Source organism: Dermacentor variabilis, chromosome 4 (genome assembly GCF_050947875.1).
Source record: "Dermacentor variabilis isolate Ectoservices chromosome 4, ASM5094787v1, whole genome shotgun sequence".
In the NCBI taxonomy this organism is placed as follows: Eukaryota; Metazoa; Arthropoda; class Arachnida; order Ixodida; family Ixodidae; genus Dermacentor; species Dermacentor variabilis.
Genome location: NC_134571.1, coordinates 164,919,186 through 164,936,026, shown reverse-complemented (window position 1 = coordinate 164,936,026; position 16,841 = coordinate 164,919,186). Strand labels below are relative to the sequence as shown.

Genomic DNA, 16,841 nt, shown 5'->3' with positions numbered 1-16,841 from the left:
TCCATGCACTAACACTTTCCAATAGTTTTTCCCCCGCATGATTGAACAGTGGAATTTGCTACCTGCCGAAGTTCGTTTGTTACCCATTTCTCAATTTTTAAATGCTATTGCTGATGTATAGTTCCTTTACATTTTTCTATTTCTATGTTCCTGTTTCTGCATATCATAATTAGTTTTACTCGCACGTACACCCACTCCTGCCATAGCCCTAACGGGCTGCAGTATGTATAAAAAAAAAGATGTGTGGCCGCAGTAGCAGACCCAGCGAAATGCATAGGTATTTCAGTGGCGTGAATATTATGGTCACACTTCATCATTACCTCCATGCATTAGCTTGAGAAGCGGCTAATCACTTTGAACACGCTAAAGTATGCAAAAATTGAGGGCTCACTAGAGCGTCAAAGCAGGTACGAAGCGAGCTACTCGAATATCAAGCCGAGTCAGGCTCGCAGACTCTTTTGAATTGCTATCTCAAAGCATAAATTCATATACGGTGTGGCAAAGTAAAAAAAAAATATGTGTGTTTCCATTGCTATGAATATTGGCCGTCCAGCAAAAAAAAAAACCCTTCTTTCACGCCAAAAATGTGCGCAGCAGTGTACAATATTTGTTTATGTGAAAGTGAATAATTTTGCTATTGGCTTCCAGTAAAAAAGCAAAAGTCGCGCCATTTCTGTTGCCCTAAGCTAGAGCATGCATGCAGTTTCGATATTAGCACAACACTGGCAGACCAGTCCCACCGTGCCAGTGTTGACTCAACTTGTCCTGCAAAGAAATGATAGCTTTTGCACTGACGTGCCGCCTGGGCAGTGCCAGAAGCTTGTACGCTATTGTGAAGAGAGGCATCTGTTTTTTGTAGGTTACTCTTAATGAATTGGCACACGGTTATATTTGTACAATGTCAAAACAAAGAAAATTGAAGACATTTGTTCCCCTCAACCTAAGGAATTTAAAATCCAAATTTCTGCAGGTAAGGTATGGCGTCCGTGTTTTGGGACCAAAAAGAGATCCCCTTGGACTATATTTAAGCGGGTGCTACAGTAACAGCAGTGAATTATTTATCACTGAAGGCAAAATGAGGCAGATCAGATCGACAGGCTTGTAAAAGCAGGTTTATTCTATAGGTCATGCGTGCCATGGCCGAATCCATTTCTTGAAAGCTGAAGAGCAGCTCGACAAGGACTCGCTGATCAGATGTAAGCGGAACAGACGCCACTAGACCTGAGGTGTACAAATTGTACACCTCATGTACAAATATGCGCACAAATTTACCCACAGCTTCAAGAACATGCCTGCTAGATACAATGTCCCATTTGTTCCTTTACACACCTGTCAAATTAGCCCAATTGTGTTCTCGTACCAAGAGACAAGGGTGTATGAAAAATCACGCCAACCATTTTGTGCATTGTGCTGTGGGTTGGTCATAAGATATCTCTCAGCTGTGGCAAGTTCTACGTGGACCAAACGGTCCAATGCCTGAACGACTATTTGAGGGAGCATTCAAAAACATAAATGAACCGGATGGTGCAGCGCACATTGCAAGGCCTGCTCATGTGAGCCGTGCTTTCGCACATTATGATCCTGGGCAGGAGTAGCAACAAAACATCGCATGAGCTCACGAAGGTACATTTTATCAGAAAGATGGTGTACATGTTAGTAGTACTTCAATTGCCTTAATTCCTCAGAGGTCCACTTGTTTAATGGCTATTTGTAGCATTACTAGCAACCTAGCACTGTCACAACATTCACCTCTTGCGTGTGCGCAAAATTTGTAGACTATGTTCCATCCTTTGAATCATTAAATCAGTTGGTAGTTCGCACTTTCATGTGTCCTACCTGTGTAAATAGATTTTCGCGCACAAAAACAATGTGCAGCAGACTTCACCAACTTGCCCAAGACGAAGTCCTGGTCAGACTCAAAAATCTCCTTCAGATATTTTCTTATTAGGATGAGAATTTCTGTCACTGCACGGCACTCTGCTCGAACAAGGCCTTCACTGAGATGATGGGAGAAAAGAACGGTTATGGAGGCAAAAATTGTCACATTGTCACTCAGATATATTTCCTAATGCAATGCCTAAAGGATTTTTTTTTGTTGGACAAGAGGATCAGGGTAAGACTCAAGACCTATGAGCATTCTATTGCACAGATGAAGGGATTAACCAAACAAGCCCTGCGAAGTCAAGGAACATTCATACAATGGAAACGTGGCATCTACTTGAGAGTGGCATGCATGTGCCTACAAACCCACACCGGTCATATTAGCGTGCATCTCACATCTATAACCTAATGCAGGTTCCTGCAATGAACCTACATCGTGTTTGCGAACAAGTTGCGAGGAACATTTGCGCTAACCTGGTACCTCGCATAGCGCCATCAAAAGAAGCAATAGTAAATAGCCGCTTAGCAAGCTAGCTGGAAGAAATTTAAGAAAATTTTTTGGTCTTCAAGACAGCCAAGCTTTACAACAACATTGAGCCAGAGTATAACTATGAGTGGCTGGGCCAGGTTCTGCAATATTTGTCTTCATAGTTTACATTGGGGTTGCTCAACATGTGCCTTTTGAACTGTGGCGAGCAGGTGCTCAAGCAAGTCGCGATTGGCTAGCCGCCAAAATCCGAGATAAACAAGGGAACAGTATGAACATGCAAGAGAAGAAACAGTAGAGGTAAATGCGACATCGAGTGCCATATAAAAATTGCAACAGCCCACTTACTCAGGCAATATCTGCAACAGCAATCCTACGAAGGATTAAACAATTTTTTTTTTCGCGATCGATGCACAAAACTAAGCGGAAACTGCAGCAACAAGCACTTCGAACGAGTTTAAACGTTTTTACCATAAGAGCAAAAAGTTCTGCCAAACTAAGAGCCCACATATGCCCCATTCACATCAGTAAATTCAACAAACAAGAGCAACAGCACTGAAAAACGTAACAGGAGTTGCGCAAGACCACACTACCAGTTACCATAAACGCGCTCCAAGGCATAAGGAAACAAGCTGCTCGAGCGTTGCGCCCAAGTGTGACTCGAGAGCACAAGCTCGAACACCATCCGGTTATTCCAGCGCAACTAACTAGAACAACATTCTATCACACAACAGAGTAAGAAACCGTAAAATTATGTTTTAGCTAAGCTGAACAGCTAAAGCAGCTCCAGCAGCGTGCGCAAAACTATAAACCGGAACACGCGATACTTGTTTAAACAACGTCATCACTACTGTGACGTCACTTCCGTGCGTGACAGGCATGACATTTCGCGTCTACCACGCGCGTGTCACCAGTTACCGCCAACATAAATACCCAAGAAAATGAATTGGGAAACGGCGCCACGGTAGCTCAATTGGTAGAGAATCGCACGCGAAATGCGAAGGTTGTGGGATTGTTCCCCGCCTGCGCGAACTTTTTTTATCATCCAGTTTAATTTCCAGTAATTTTCGTTTCTTTATTTCATTTATTAAGCACAAGTAATTTCCCCTATGTTGTCCTTGGTGTCAGTGTTTGTTGCTTTCCTAGGATTTGCCTTGGGCTTGTAACATAACCTTTAATACCTTTAAGAAATCTCTTTAAAGTGTAATAATACACTCATATAAAAGGTTGACTTTCGGGAATCACATCTTTTTCCCGAGTGGTGTTTTGTCGGAATGCACACAACGGGTTATTTCTATAGCCATATAAGTTGTTCTATCACTACGCTAGTCTTCTGGATGTTCACAAAAGTGATCCCCGTGTGCGTTCCCATATGTTTATCTCTAGAATTTATCTGTAAAGTAGCACCAAGGTGAGAGAATTTAAACGAAGCTGGAAGTAAGATTTAACACGCAGACGAAGAGAGAAGAGTTTGATTTCCCAAGTTGCGACGGCGGTGCAGTAACTCCACAACAAATGCTGGGTGCTTATGTGCAGCAGGTGGCTCCGTACGTACATGCGAGTCTTTTCTGCAACCTATACTACATAAAACAATGCAAGGCTTACTGCGTTATGCGGAGTAATTGTGACGCCGCCGCCGAAGTTATGCCAGAACGAACATGCGCCTGAAAAACTGATTCGCTGGCGCTTGGAAGCAGATCTATAAAACAGCATCATACTGGAAAAACTTAAAGGGGGCCCAGTGACAAAAAACTAAATGCAGAATAAGAAATACAAGAAAAAAGCCAGGTCCTTAAGTCCTTGATCCCCACTTCATCAACGAGGATGCCAGCCTCATGCCGTAGCAGGGTGATATCCGCCGTCTCCTGTGACCATATGACACGCTCGAACAATGACTTCTCGCTAACTACTGCAAAATAAACCCATAGTGCTTTTCTATTGTTTGAAATGTTGAAGTGCCAGAGTACCCTTAGAGTTTGCAAGGTTCTTGTACCACATTAACACCATTTAAGCATCTTGAAAATAAAGTTAGTGTATTCGCTTACGAGTACATTCATTTCCAAATTTTAGGAAAAGTTAAGCGTGGATAAAGGGTAATTAGATATCGCCTATGCCCTCAAGGGTGCTATTTTTCTGAGTGTGATAGAATGTCCATAATTCTAATGCCCTAATATAAAGCAGAAGGCCGTACACATATTGGATCATTGGAAAAATAGGTAATATGTCATTACCTAAACCTATCACGGGCAAGTTACAGAGGAGCCTCAGGTACACTCGTGATAGGAAATACGAATTCAGGAGATTAATTTTGAAAGGACTTGACAGGCATTTCGATTCATTTTGTTGCACGTAACGCTAAGTTTTCGCGAATTTTCGCATAAGCAAACGCGCTACCCTCGGGATGCTTTCTCTCAACGCCACTCCTTCGAGAGCACAGGACTATTGAACCGACTAACGGCCACCTCACGAAGGGCTAGCCAACGAAGGTTTAAACCGGTCTGTTGCTAACCGGGGGCACTTTGAATGTCTTCGCCAACTGATCACGCTACAACCACAGCTCGCCTGCTGCTGTATGCTCGGATAGTTGTGAAACAGCCAGTCAATTTTCTTTAGGAGTTATACTTTTTGTATGATTGCCAGTGGTGTTCTTCAAGACCGAGTAGAGTTCACTACATACGTGTCCGACAGTCTGAAGCTGATAATTACTGTTTACACTAATTCAGTCAAGAAAACCAGAGGGCCTAATGTCAGAGGCTTCCATATATACTGTGTGAAGAAGTATGCTGTTTAAACGTTTTATTGTGGCTAGCCTGCAGGGTAAACGAATTTCGGCACTTTCGGTCCATCAGACAGCCACTAGCGAATTAATTATAGCTTGTACACCGTACGCATAGTTTCGGTACTAGTTTTGCAAGCCCTTTCTAGAGCTAATCCGAAGACAACTAGTGGCGATATTAATGTAGCCATGGCATAGCACAAAGCGGGTATCGATACATCAGCAATTATACCTGTTAAACAGACGTTGACGAAGTTGTAGACGAGATGCGTCAGAACACATCGGCGTGTTAGCCACACCAATATTTCGCCTGCATACCTTTCCCACATTAATACAGCTGCGTTGGGGGATTCTTCGAAAGCTAGGGTGTTTAATCGTTCCTTTCTCTCCTCTCTCAGTGAAGCCGCTGCCGCCTGGCTCCCTCCTCTGCACACTGAGCAGCGGTTTCAACAAAAGCACGTACGTGTTCCCACCGGACGGCCTCTGCACCATCATCACGTTCAACTCGCTCGTCACAATTGACAATGACACGTTGAAACCACCCTACGATGAAGACTTCACCTACTTTCTGGAGACGGCAAAGAGTCATCAGACGACAGAGTATGGCATCGGCATCGATCACAAGTGAGTCTAGCGCTGGCGTTTGCCTTGTGTATAGGTACAGTAAACGTGGACCGCTGCTCACCTCGGGATTTTGCACACGTCACGCAAAATCCACGGCTTACACACGTGAAATTCAGTTAAACTGAACTTCCTTCAAGTAGGGGTGTGCGAATAATAGATACTGAGACCGAATCGAATATGAATCGAATAGTGCCGGAAATGAAAGGAATGGAATCGAATAACAAATATTTTTTCGAATAATGTCCACCCTTTTAAACATTATGTATGAAATTTTTCGCGCCGTTGTACTCAAACCACTAAAGAGTTGCTGTGATTACACGACACATTGACATAGGGCGCATTTGGCATATTCGTAAGCATTTTCTTCGGAGCATAGGCCATGATGCATTATCACACAACGTTTATAATGGCAACCTTGCTTGCCATGTGACGGTTGTCGACACGTTTTCCACCAAACCACGACTGTCTGTCATCTTCGGCGATGGCGCAGCGAAAAAAAAAAAGCAAATATTTCCTAGTTGGAAAGGTCGCTCCAGATGACCCCACTGTAGTATCAAGCAATGTTGCAATACATCGTGTTTAGATTTAATGCGACGAGAGGTCACAAGAACTGCCTCTATAAAATATATCAAAGTATATGTACTGCTGAGTGCTATGTTTACGAAAAGTTTTGTTACAATTGGTTGTGGTGGTTTTGCAGAAAAATGTGGTTCCGTTAGTGGCGCTGCGTGCAACAGTATGGTATGTTCACTAAGGATCGCATGAAAGTTACCGTGTTTTTGCTTCTATTTAAATTTTATCGTGTGCAGTGAAAGACTAGAAGTATTCGAAATCTATTCGACAAATTTACGGATTTCGCAATAATGACTATTCCATTGGAAGATCGAATCGAGAACGACAATATTCGATTACTGAATCGAAAGTATATAATATGCAGACACCCATACTTTGAAGTAAACCCCTTGTTTATTTGTTGAAGGACTAATTTGTTGAAGGACTATTTGTTGAACGACTAATGAAAACTAATTTTGCAACAAACGCACGGCACGGCGTGGGATCCTCTACACGTTTTTCTACAAGAAACGTAAAAGAACACATGGTATTTCTTCTTTAAACAAAAACTCACATAAAAGTGAAGAAATACGGCGCATGTAGTCATAATAGCGTCGCTACTAACTGTAAAATTACTTTTTCAAGCGCTAAAATTACTAATAACCGTCATTTTCTTTTATCAAGTTACGTGATGTTAAAGAGCTGCGCGCGAGGTTAGCTCTTTCGGCTTATTAAGGGGCTAGCATGTCTGCCATGCCGCAGGGACCTTCGCCGGGAAGGAGGTTCGCCTTTGTTGTGTTTGACCCCACGTGAACGCCTTTCTGGTATGTGTGTCCCCCAATCTGAGGGTCTTTGTAGTACCGGTGTGTCAGGATTAGAACCTACTTGAGCTAAACATCAAGTACAGTACCACCTTCGCCTCAGGCAGCACGGCGGCACACGATTTGAAGCAGTCGCAAACGAGCAAGCCGAGACAACTTAAAAGAGAAAATACAGCGGCACCACAGACATTATCTGTTTGAAAATTCGTCATATTCTGCTATGTTTTCAACAAGGGACATCCCTTTTTTTCAGGTAACAAGAAAGAATATTTTTATGAACTGCCTTTTTTGTCTTAGATATGCGTCATGCGGCTAAAGACGATGACACCACAGGTGAAAATGGGTCCCATGGGCATTCGCAGACGTCTGTTATCAAAAAGAAATGCTGCTGAGTGAATCTATAAGAATAATGTAATAGTTTCGTTCTTTCGACTTTATTATTCTTTATCCACCATTCACGACTTACAGATTCTGGTGACTACGCAGGTGGTACGACCATCAGGACAGTGACGAAACGCAAATGGGAAGTACTTAGAATATATTAGCTATATTATCATAGTCCTACTGAGCACACATGAAAGATAAATATTCAAAAGAAAAGCGCATGTAGCGCATGGAACATAGAGTATAAGAGATATCTATGAGGTCACGCGCCATTGCTGGAGTGTAATTTCAGAAAGTATGCTGTTTTTTTGCCTCAGTTGTGCGTCAGAGAAGGTTTTCCCACAGACGCTTTCGTCGCCCTGGCATGACTGACCACAATATTTAATATAAGGCCTTTTTTGTTAGGTTATAAATCGCCTGATCATTTCTTTAAGCAACATCCTGTGAACTCACCCTGACTAACACCTCATGAAAGTCTGGTGGTCATAACTTTGACAGCTCGAGATGAAACGTTCAGTTAAAATATATTGAGTCAAAGAAACTGCTGCAGGAAATAAAGGTGCCCACATGTTAGCCGATGTTATCCATCACTACGTAAGTCAGCATGTTCCTTAAATAAATTAGCAGTGTAGTGTTGGTGAAACGCAAAAAAGAGCACAAGAATGCGGGTTCAATAATGAATCTGATAACGCTGTTCGTGAACTTCTGCGCAGCAAGCAAAATAACACCTAATTGAGACCAATTACGACTAGCGATGTCTGTGGTCATCGAATATAATCTTGACCACTCATGTAGCTCTATTACTTATAATACACTTGCGCGTCAGCGTACCTAGAAAGAGCGATCAATGTTGCAAATGTCGATTCCAGAATCTATATACCACCGGTCATTAACGAGACGGGCAGTTTGATTGAAAGTGTCTTTTCGACATGGGACAAAATCAACAAAGTTTAGGGTATTCAACGCGCCTCATATGAAAAGAATCAGGCGATAATATTGACGATTAACAAGTAAAAGAAAGAGACGTCGTGCTGGGAATATAGGGGGTTGTTGCTGGTTAGTAGCTGCGTTTGCTAAGTGGTAGGCTCTTACTGGTGGTATTTTTCTGTGAAACAATATAAAAGTGAGGTTTCGACAATACAACGCACATAAGCGGTACTGTAGATCAGCCTGAGCACAATAGTACCTCATATACGGTTTTGACGGCTTTGGAAGTAGGTGAAGAAGGAGGAAAGACAGAGACAAGGCAGGCATGTTTGCCAAAAATTCGTGTGCTTGTCTATCCTACACTTCGAAGGAACAGCGAACAGGGGAAGAACAGCTTACAGAAAAATTTTTCGGCAATAAAAAAAAAAGCACTCATAGACTGTCGCTGTTAATGCGGTTAGCATTGAAATAATTTAGCGGCACAAGACATTGCCAATGCTGAAATGTGTGCCAGCCTGGTTGCTCTCTCACGCTTTCTACTCCACAGGCTGCTCCATCTAGGGGAGGCACCATGAAGTCCGGGGCTTGGCGCGAGTTTGATTCCTCCGAGCACTGGAGGATATTTTTTTTTGTAATTGAAGATCAGCACATACCGAGTTGCAATTACCTTGGAACCCAAATTGACGTCTGGTTAACAGAAGAGCGGCACAGACCGATTCGCAGATGCCCGTTGCTGCATATTAGCATCGAAGGGAGTACATTGAAGAGCGGCAACTACCCAGGGCAACATACCCTGTGACTGACATATTTCCAAGGTTGGCGTTGAACACTGTTTCATTAGTACTGCAGCCCGATGCGCTACCCATTAGACGAGTAGTCTTCAAAAGTTTTGGCAAAAGGAGTGGATTGGCGACGAGTGACGGTGTTGTCGGCGGGACAATAAAGAATAAAGAATATTAGTAAAAAGAAATGCCTAAATACGACAAACGGTACAAGTGCGAAGCTTCCTTGTTGAGAAACCTTTGTAGCTGCGTGCTACATGTGAGTAAATGCCAATTGTCCCTTTCACAACTGACATATATGCAATGACAACATGCGTCAGCGCTGAAACAGGGGAGGGAGCACAATGTGCATGACATTGGAAAGACAATTCAGCAGTAGCGCGAAGAATAGAAACTTTTGACTAAGAACAATATCCCGGCCATCGCGACCGCATTTCAATCGCGCCGAAATGCGAAAACAGCCATGTATATAGATTTATGTGCACGTTAAAAAAACTTGGGTGGTCAACATTTCCTTACATTCTGTAGAAAGTGTGTTTACAAAGGCACGTGTTGCCCTAAATTGACCATTTCCCTGGGATAAATCACTTTAGCTATGGAAAGTCTTCAGAGTCCGGTAATTTATAGAATTTGGTTAGATCTTTTTTGGTATTTGTCTTTGAACATGTCTTTAGACTGCAGTTCAAATGTCTTGAATTGAAGGGCACTCGACAATGAATCATGCAGTGAAGAAAAAAAAACAGCAACATTGTAATCCGTCAACTTCATCGGCATTTCTTATTTGGCCTGGTAGTACTTTTGTAACTCCGGACATGTCCTCCTCCCACCCCCTCTGCCCGCATTAACAGTCACATATTTTAGTTGATACACTAGGTAGGTTATCTATTGTGTAATGGGTAGCGCATCGGTTTGCTGTGGCGAGTGATCAGGGTTTAAACGCACACCTTGGACAAGGTCTAGGGTTTGTACTGCTGTTCAGTCAACACCTTTCACGCCAAACTGAGCCACCGGTTTCATTCCACTGTGGGCGTGACGCTCCTCCACGACAAAAAGAGATCCTTTAAAATTCATACAGTGCTCGGTGGAATCGAACTCGTGCCAAGCGGTGCCGTCACTAGATGGCGCAGCGTTTGCAGTGGGATGCGCCGGAGGAGGGGAGTTCGGCTGCATACACGCTCCGGCATTGGCAATGCGATGTTTGGCTACATTGCTTCAGTGCTAATCGCATTAATTTAGACATTCATCGTGGGATCAGCTCTGACATATTTTTTTGTGCTTTCAATGTGAGCTCTCTGTCTCAAAAACCGCAAAAAAAAACGCCTAATACGCAGTTTATTTGTTTTCGATCACGCGCTGTTATGGAACGAGAGAACATTGAAACTGGAACGAAAGACACACCCTCTTTTTGCACTTTTTGGGCTGTGTTTCCGTTTGTTTTCAAAAGTTTCTGTTTACATAATAGTGTGTAGTAAAAAAAAGTGTAACAAACTAGCCTCATTTGCAGCTCAACAGCTTATTGCGGTGCTCGCGAAAGACAGTGGTATCAGGTCGACAACTGAGCGGGCGTATTTTATTTTTGCCTCTCTGGAGCCTGCATGTTACTTCACTTTTTTAAAGAAATGATCGCTATGCGAGGTAACGCATGTGCCGATCATCTTAATGAGCTAGTTACTGTTGACACAAGGGAACTATGCACGCAAAGAATGTGCTTGCCTTAATGAGTACAGCATCGTATTTTTGTGGTTGGGTGAGTGGTTTGATTCCTTCATCGTAAGCGTAATGTTATTTATTGAAGATGCCAGAAACGAGACGAAACAGGGACATCCCTGTTGAAAAGCACTTGATCTCATGTCTCGCTTCAAACATTTGCGCCGACTACACATCCCCTAATCCCCGCAAGTTTTGGAGCATTATGAATGGCAGAAAAATATACGCATGTTCAGTTATTTCAGTCCGGCACACCAGTAGCTTGAAATAAGCGCTGCGCAGTGCTAAACTCTAAGTTTGCTATATATTCTCCGAATTATTCCCCCACTGTATTTCCGCTATATTCATGCGTTTCTTTCATACAAATGGACCCTATCACGATCAACGCTGTTGGTGCTGACAGACTGATAGATAATTTGAAAGTTTTCTCATCTGCAGGTCCTCATTACATTCAATAAAATGCAGAAGTACACAAAAATGTATTTATCGCTGATTGTATTGATACATTTTCAACAGTCATTACAATTAGAAGCGCTGCCCTCGGAATGGAAAGTACGGAAGATGGTTGCCGTGCATAAGTCAGGTGATTCATATTCTCGAAAAAATTCCCTCCCATTTGGTTAACGTGCAATCCTGTCAGAATATTACAGTGGATAATAAACTGGCACCCTATAGATTTCTTGGAGTATAATAGTTTTTTCAGTAATTCCCAACACGTGTACCGGCAAGACGTTTTCATGGGAAACGCAATTACCATCTTTCAATAACGACCTCTTCATTATTGCAAACCTGAGATTTGAAATACATTGTATATTCACTGATTTCACAAAGGCTTTTGGTTCGGTTTGTCATGATCTGCTCACCTTCAAACTTAGCTTACTGTAGGTCCCAAGGTCTAAGCATGAATAAAATAATTTTTGCCTAGCCATGCCGAAGCATGTGACAGCTAACAACTTCTGCCTCTACTGCAGTAAAGTTTGACGTCCAGCAAGGCTCAGTTCTCGGTCCTTTGCTCTTTCAATTTACGTTAGCTTCCTTTCTTCCTGCATTTCAACTTCAACTACCAGCTTTTAGCAGATGGCTGTATAATCTACCAAAAAATTCCCAACAATACAGATTCACTGAAAATTCAGTGTGACGTCGACAGTGTTGTTGATTGGTGCACTAATTGCCTTATGACACTTAACACAACCAAACGTAAAAGAACGCGTATCTCTAGACGTTCTTCTACTCAAAGTATGCCTGCTTACTTCCTTAACAATGTTTCTTTGACTCCCGCCGACTGTTACAAATATGTCGGCATTCGCATCCCCTCTCACACCCGCGGTGGTGGCGTGGTCGCTTTTGAGTTGCGCTGCTATAGGCCCGGGTTGCAGGATTGAATCCCGGCCATGGTGGGCACATTTAGACGTAATGCAAAAGGATAGGCAGTTGGGCGAGTTGGTACGGTAACATGATTTTGGCTTCTAGCGCGAAGTGAAACAAGGACACAGAAAGAGTTAGCGCTCGTCCTGTCTGCTCCTTTCTGTGTCCCTGTTTCACTTCGCGCTAGAAGCCAAACCCGCATTTAGACGCAGGGGCGATGCAAAAACATCCGTGTACCGTGCATTGAGTGCACGTTTAAGAACACCAGGTGGTCAAAAATAACCCGGAGTTCTCCACTATGGCAGGCCTCGTAATCATATCGTGGTCTCGGCACGTAAAATTTCAGAGTTTAATTTTACAGCGAAGCTGTATATGGTTACTTTCCCGAAAAAATTGCGCACGTTGATCGAGCCGGGTAGATAGGGAATTGCTCTTACTACGTGGACAGATCCCGAAGATAGTGCAATGGTGGGCCGACCCCCGGCTGAGGTGAAGCAAGCTTTAAGGGCTTCACCAACTTGCATAAATGAATTTATTATCTTGGGTCCAAATAGAACCCGTATCAGAGATAAAGCTGCGAAAAGGATATCCTACACTTTGACTCATGTTGACCATCTCTACGTTCGCACCGCCCTCTCTTTGTCGACATTCCAAGCACTTGCGTATCTCTTTTCTTTTCCTTCTTCTTTTCCGTGGTGGTTCTCACGTAAGCGTGCTCCCTCAGGACCCCGAGGCGGAAAGAAATGTGAACCGTCCATGTGGCCCCGATGCCGCAAACATGAAACACTTCATCGGAGCAATGGCCACTTTTCAGAGGGAGTTTGTGGGGAAGAAATTTTGTGTGACCTATGTTGTGTGTGACCACTTGTGGTTTTCGTGCGACGTCACAAGCATTACTGCACTGCGGGACGTCGACCAATGCACGATCGCCTTGGCTACGGTGAAGCGGTGTGTGCCCTCGGAGTGAGGTGAAGTGCGTGTTTGTTCTACGTTCAGGGATTTGTTAGTAAAAGGCGTCGTGGTGCGTTATGCAACGATAAAATTGTATGTATTCCCCCCAGTGCCTTATCATCTTCCGAGGCTCACCGTCGTGGAGTAACTACTAGTCGCACCTGACCTTCCATTTACGTGCATGCTGCGTTTCATGCACGGCAGTGGCAGTTCGCAATTAACGGGCCCACATACACAGCTTCGCTGGCCGTCTACCTTCACAGACTGGAATGACACTGAACTTTTTCCTTCAGATCACGTCTAAGCTGTCTTGAGACATTCATACTGAATATGTTGCTAGCGACGCGAAACGCATTCTTGGTTATTTGCGTCGAAATTTTTCCACTGTACCATCTCCTTTAGTTGAATGCTTTAGAAAACCTTTGTCGGCTTAAAGCTAGAGTACTGTATGCATGCGCCATATTGGACCCAAGTCAAACCTCTCTTATCCTTGCCCTCGAAACAGTTCACAATCGCGTGGCGCGTTTCATCTTGTCCAACTACTCCCGTTGTTTTAGCGTCAGGTTCATGAAGAGAACATTAAACTCACTGGACCTTGCCTTCTGCCACAAATGCTTCCGCCTGAATTTTTTTCATAAATTTTATCACGACAATCAAGTATTGAAAGACGATCTATTTTTCTACCCCCTTGCTACGTCTCAGCTAGAACCGATCACTTTTCTAAAGGAAGCTTGCCATCGGGTTCCACAAACTTATGTCAAGATTTTTTCGTTCCAAGAAAAACCACTATATGAAACCAGCTTGCCACCTATATTGCTGTATTACAGAGGCCGAACGACTCATTATCGCCTTAGAAAATGCGTTGTAACGCTTTATCTGTTATTTCTCTGCGTTCGTTTGTAACCATCGGACTCCTTTCTATAGTGCCTTTGGGCCCTGAGATTATCCGTATTAAATAACTAAACGAGTAAATAAGTAAATAAATAAATAAATAAGTAAATAAATAAATAAATAAATAAATAAATAAATAAATAAATATGCAGGTTAATAGCGCAGCGTTACTCTATCTAAAACACAACCATTCTAATTTAAATGGTTCATTACGGTATCCTTTCTTGGTAACAATTATTTTTGCAACAGTTATTACAGAACAAGTGTGGGCAATTTTTAGGCGCGTTAGTGTTGCTTAGTAATATAGACGCATGGCAGGTGGCACTGCACATCCTTAACGCATAAACAGTTATCGTGGCGTTAGAGGCAGGTGCGTCCGAATGTTTTTGAATGTGCACATTACCTTGCAGAAAGTTGTTCTTATGTGCCTACTGGTGTGCATGCATTCTCAACAAAAAATAGATGTACAATTACCCGATCATGACCATATTTTGCTTATCTTTTACTAGTTTGTGCAGGAACATGACAGCCATGGAAGCACTGGCAGCTGATAATAGCACCAAGACGGAACTGGACGCGCTGTGGGACCAGCGAATATACCACTATGGGCAAGTCAACACACCTCTGAGAGTCGCTGAAGGCGATGCGGAAACTTTTGCTAAAGATTCAGCTAGAGGCCTGCAGGTCTGTATCGCACAGTGCACGTTATCCGTTAACTCGTGCATTTTACCTGCCGTCGTTGCCTGTGGCTTTGGCGTTGCGCTGGTAGGCACGAGGTCGCGGGATAAAATCCGGGCCATGGCCGCCAAATTTTGATTGAGGCGAAATGAAAAAAGAACAACAAGAACAACCGTGTACCGTCAATTTGGTGCACGCTTAAGAACCCCGGATGACCGAAATTAATTCGGAGCCCCCACTATGGCGTGCCTCAAAATTACATCTTGAGCTTGTCGCACGAAACCACAACATTAATTACGGAAATACTCTGGCATTTTGTGATTGCAAGACAAAAGTGCCCAAGAAAAATACAACCGACACAGATGTGCTAAATAAGTGTGTGCTGCGTGATCATGATAAGGTTAACAAAAGGTGCACATTGTCACAGTTGGCTTAATCCATATTTGCAGTAAAGGTGTGCGTGTTTGTGTGAATAAAATTAAGTCTAGTTTTGCTAACCAAAGGACTAAAACCCACACAAGATAAAGTAGTTTCCAAGAACTGAGCCAACTTCATACCTAAAAAGGTGATACAAAAATGGAAAGCGATATTGACAAAGCCTGATAAATGCTTCAAAGTTGGAACTTACAAACATCCGGACTGGCAAGAGAACCTCAACCTACCTTAACGACTTTTGAACCTCACTAGAAAAGACAGTTTCCATCGTAGTAGCGCGGTTCTGTGCTCGATTCTTTCCGTGATATAGCTCTGATTACCCGACACTTGGAGAAGACACGTTAGGCAGCTTTATCCGTGAAAGCGTGAACGCCACAAAGCTAGGATGGCTATCAATCGTCATTTTGAGCATGCACTGGCGAGCGCGTCTAGGATGTGCCTTGCATTTTCACTCATTTAGTGATGCCCTAGTTACTATGTATGAAAAACAAATTTAATATGCTTCAAAATAAAGGCCAGTGGTTCTATGACCTTCTGCGTTATGCATGAAGTCAAGCTCTCTGCAGAATTTCGAAATCGGAATTACCTCTCTTTGTTGATGCACTGGCTTCAGAAACAGTTAGCGATGGTAAGGTGCATTGTGTAGTGGCGGAATATTATTGCATAACGAAAGGAATAGTTACAGGCGAGAGATAAGCCATGTGACACGGCGAACACTGCAGTGACAACTACCCGCGTGGTGACTCAGTGACTGGCGTTCTGTTGTTGAGCATGATGTCGAAAGTTCTACTTCCGGATGCCAAATATGGAGTCACGAAATTACAAAAAACTCGCGTACCCGAAATACTACGGTAGAAGTTATACCAGAGACACCTGTCCCAACTAACCCCCCTCCCCCATCACACAGACGCGCTTTAGTATATATTTTTGTTAACAAATTTGCTTGCGAGGTAATTTTGTAGTGCTTTTAAGCTTTATGGGCTTTTTTCGTAGAATCTGTGTCTGACTTGTTTGTATTCACCTAATTGTATATGGGAATAAATACACCATAATTTATATGTATTCTGGGCAATACTGAAAATGTGCATAGAGAACACTTTCGTCCAATCTAAGCTTTTAATTCGTACAAAACTGTCCATTTTATGACCCGGGGACACGTAGTTCATAAAAAAAAATTTTCACGACTGCTGTGTTCTTTAGAGAAACAAAAACTTAAATTAGCATTCAACGTATGGTAGCACACATTCGGGAAGAAATTACTGTGTTTCCCGTTTTACGAAAAAGAGCAGGCTACATAAGCAATGTAGAGACTCAACTGACTTTCGCGTTTAAGCTAATTTCTCGATGCCTTTGACATAAACACTCGTTTTACAAATGTTGCCGTTTTGTTGATGTAACTATTCCTTTTTACCCTAGGTATTTGCCACACTGATGTACAACAAAAGAGATGAAGCAAGTCGGCCTAGTTACCTACTACTTCACTTTCCAGTGTACTCCGATTTATGGGCCGCAAGGATTGCTCATACGCTCACGTAAGACAACAGTTGACAAAATTATGCGCATGAGCGAACAAACATCGT

At 42.9% G+C, this 16,841-nt stretch overlaps 1 pseudogene; it reads right to left on the bottom strand.

The window, feature by feature from the left end:
• Positions 1-12,741: 12,741 nt before the first annotated feature.
• LOC142580655 (U2 spliceosomal RNA) lies at positions 12,742-12,921 on the bottom strand (annotated as a pseudogene).
• Positions 12,922-16,841: the final 3,920 nt, after the last annotated feature.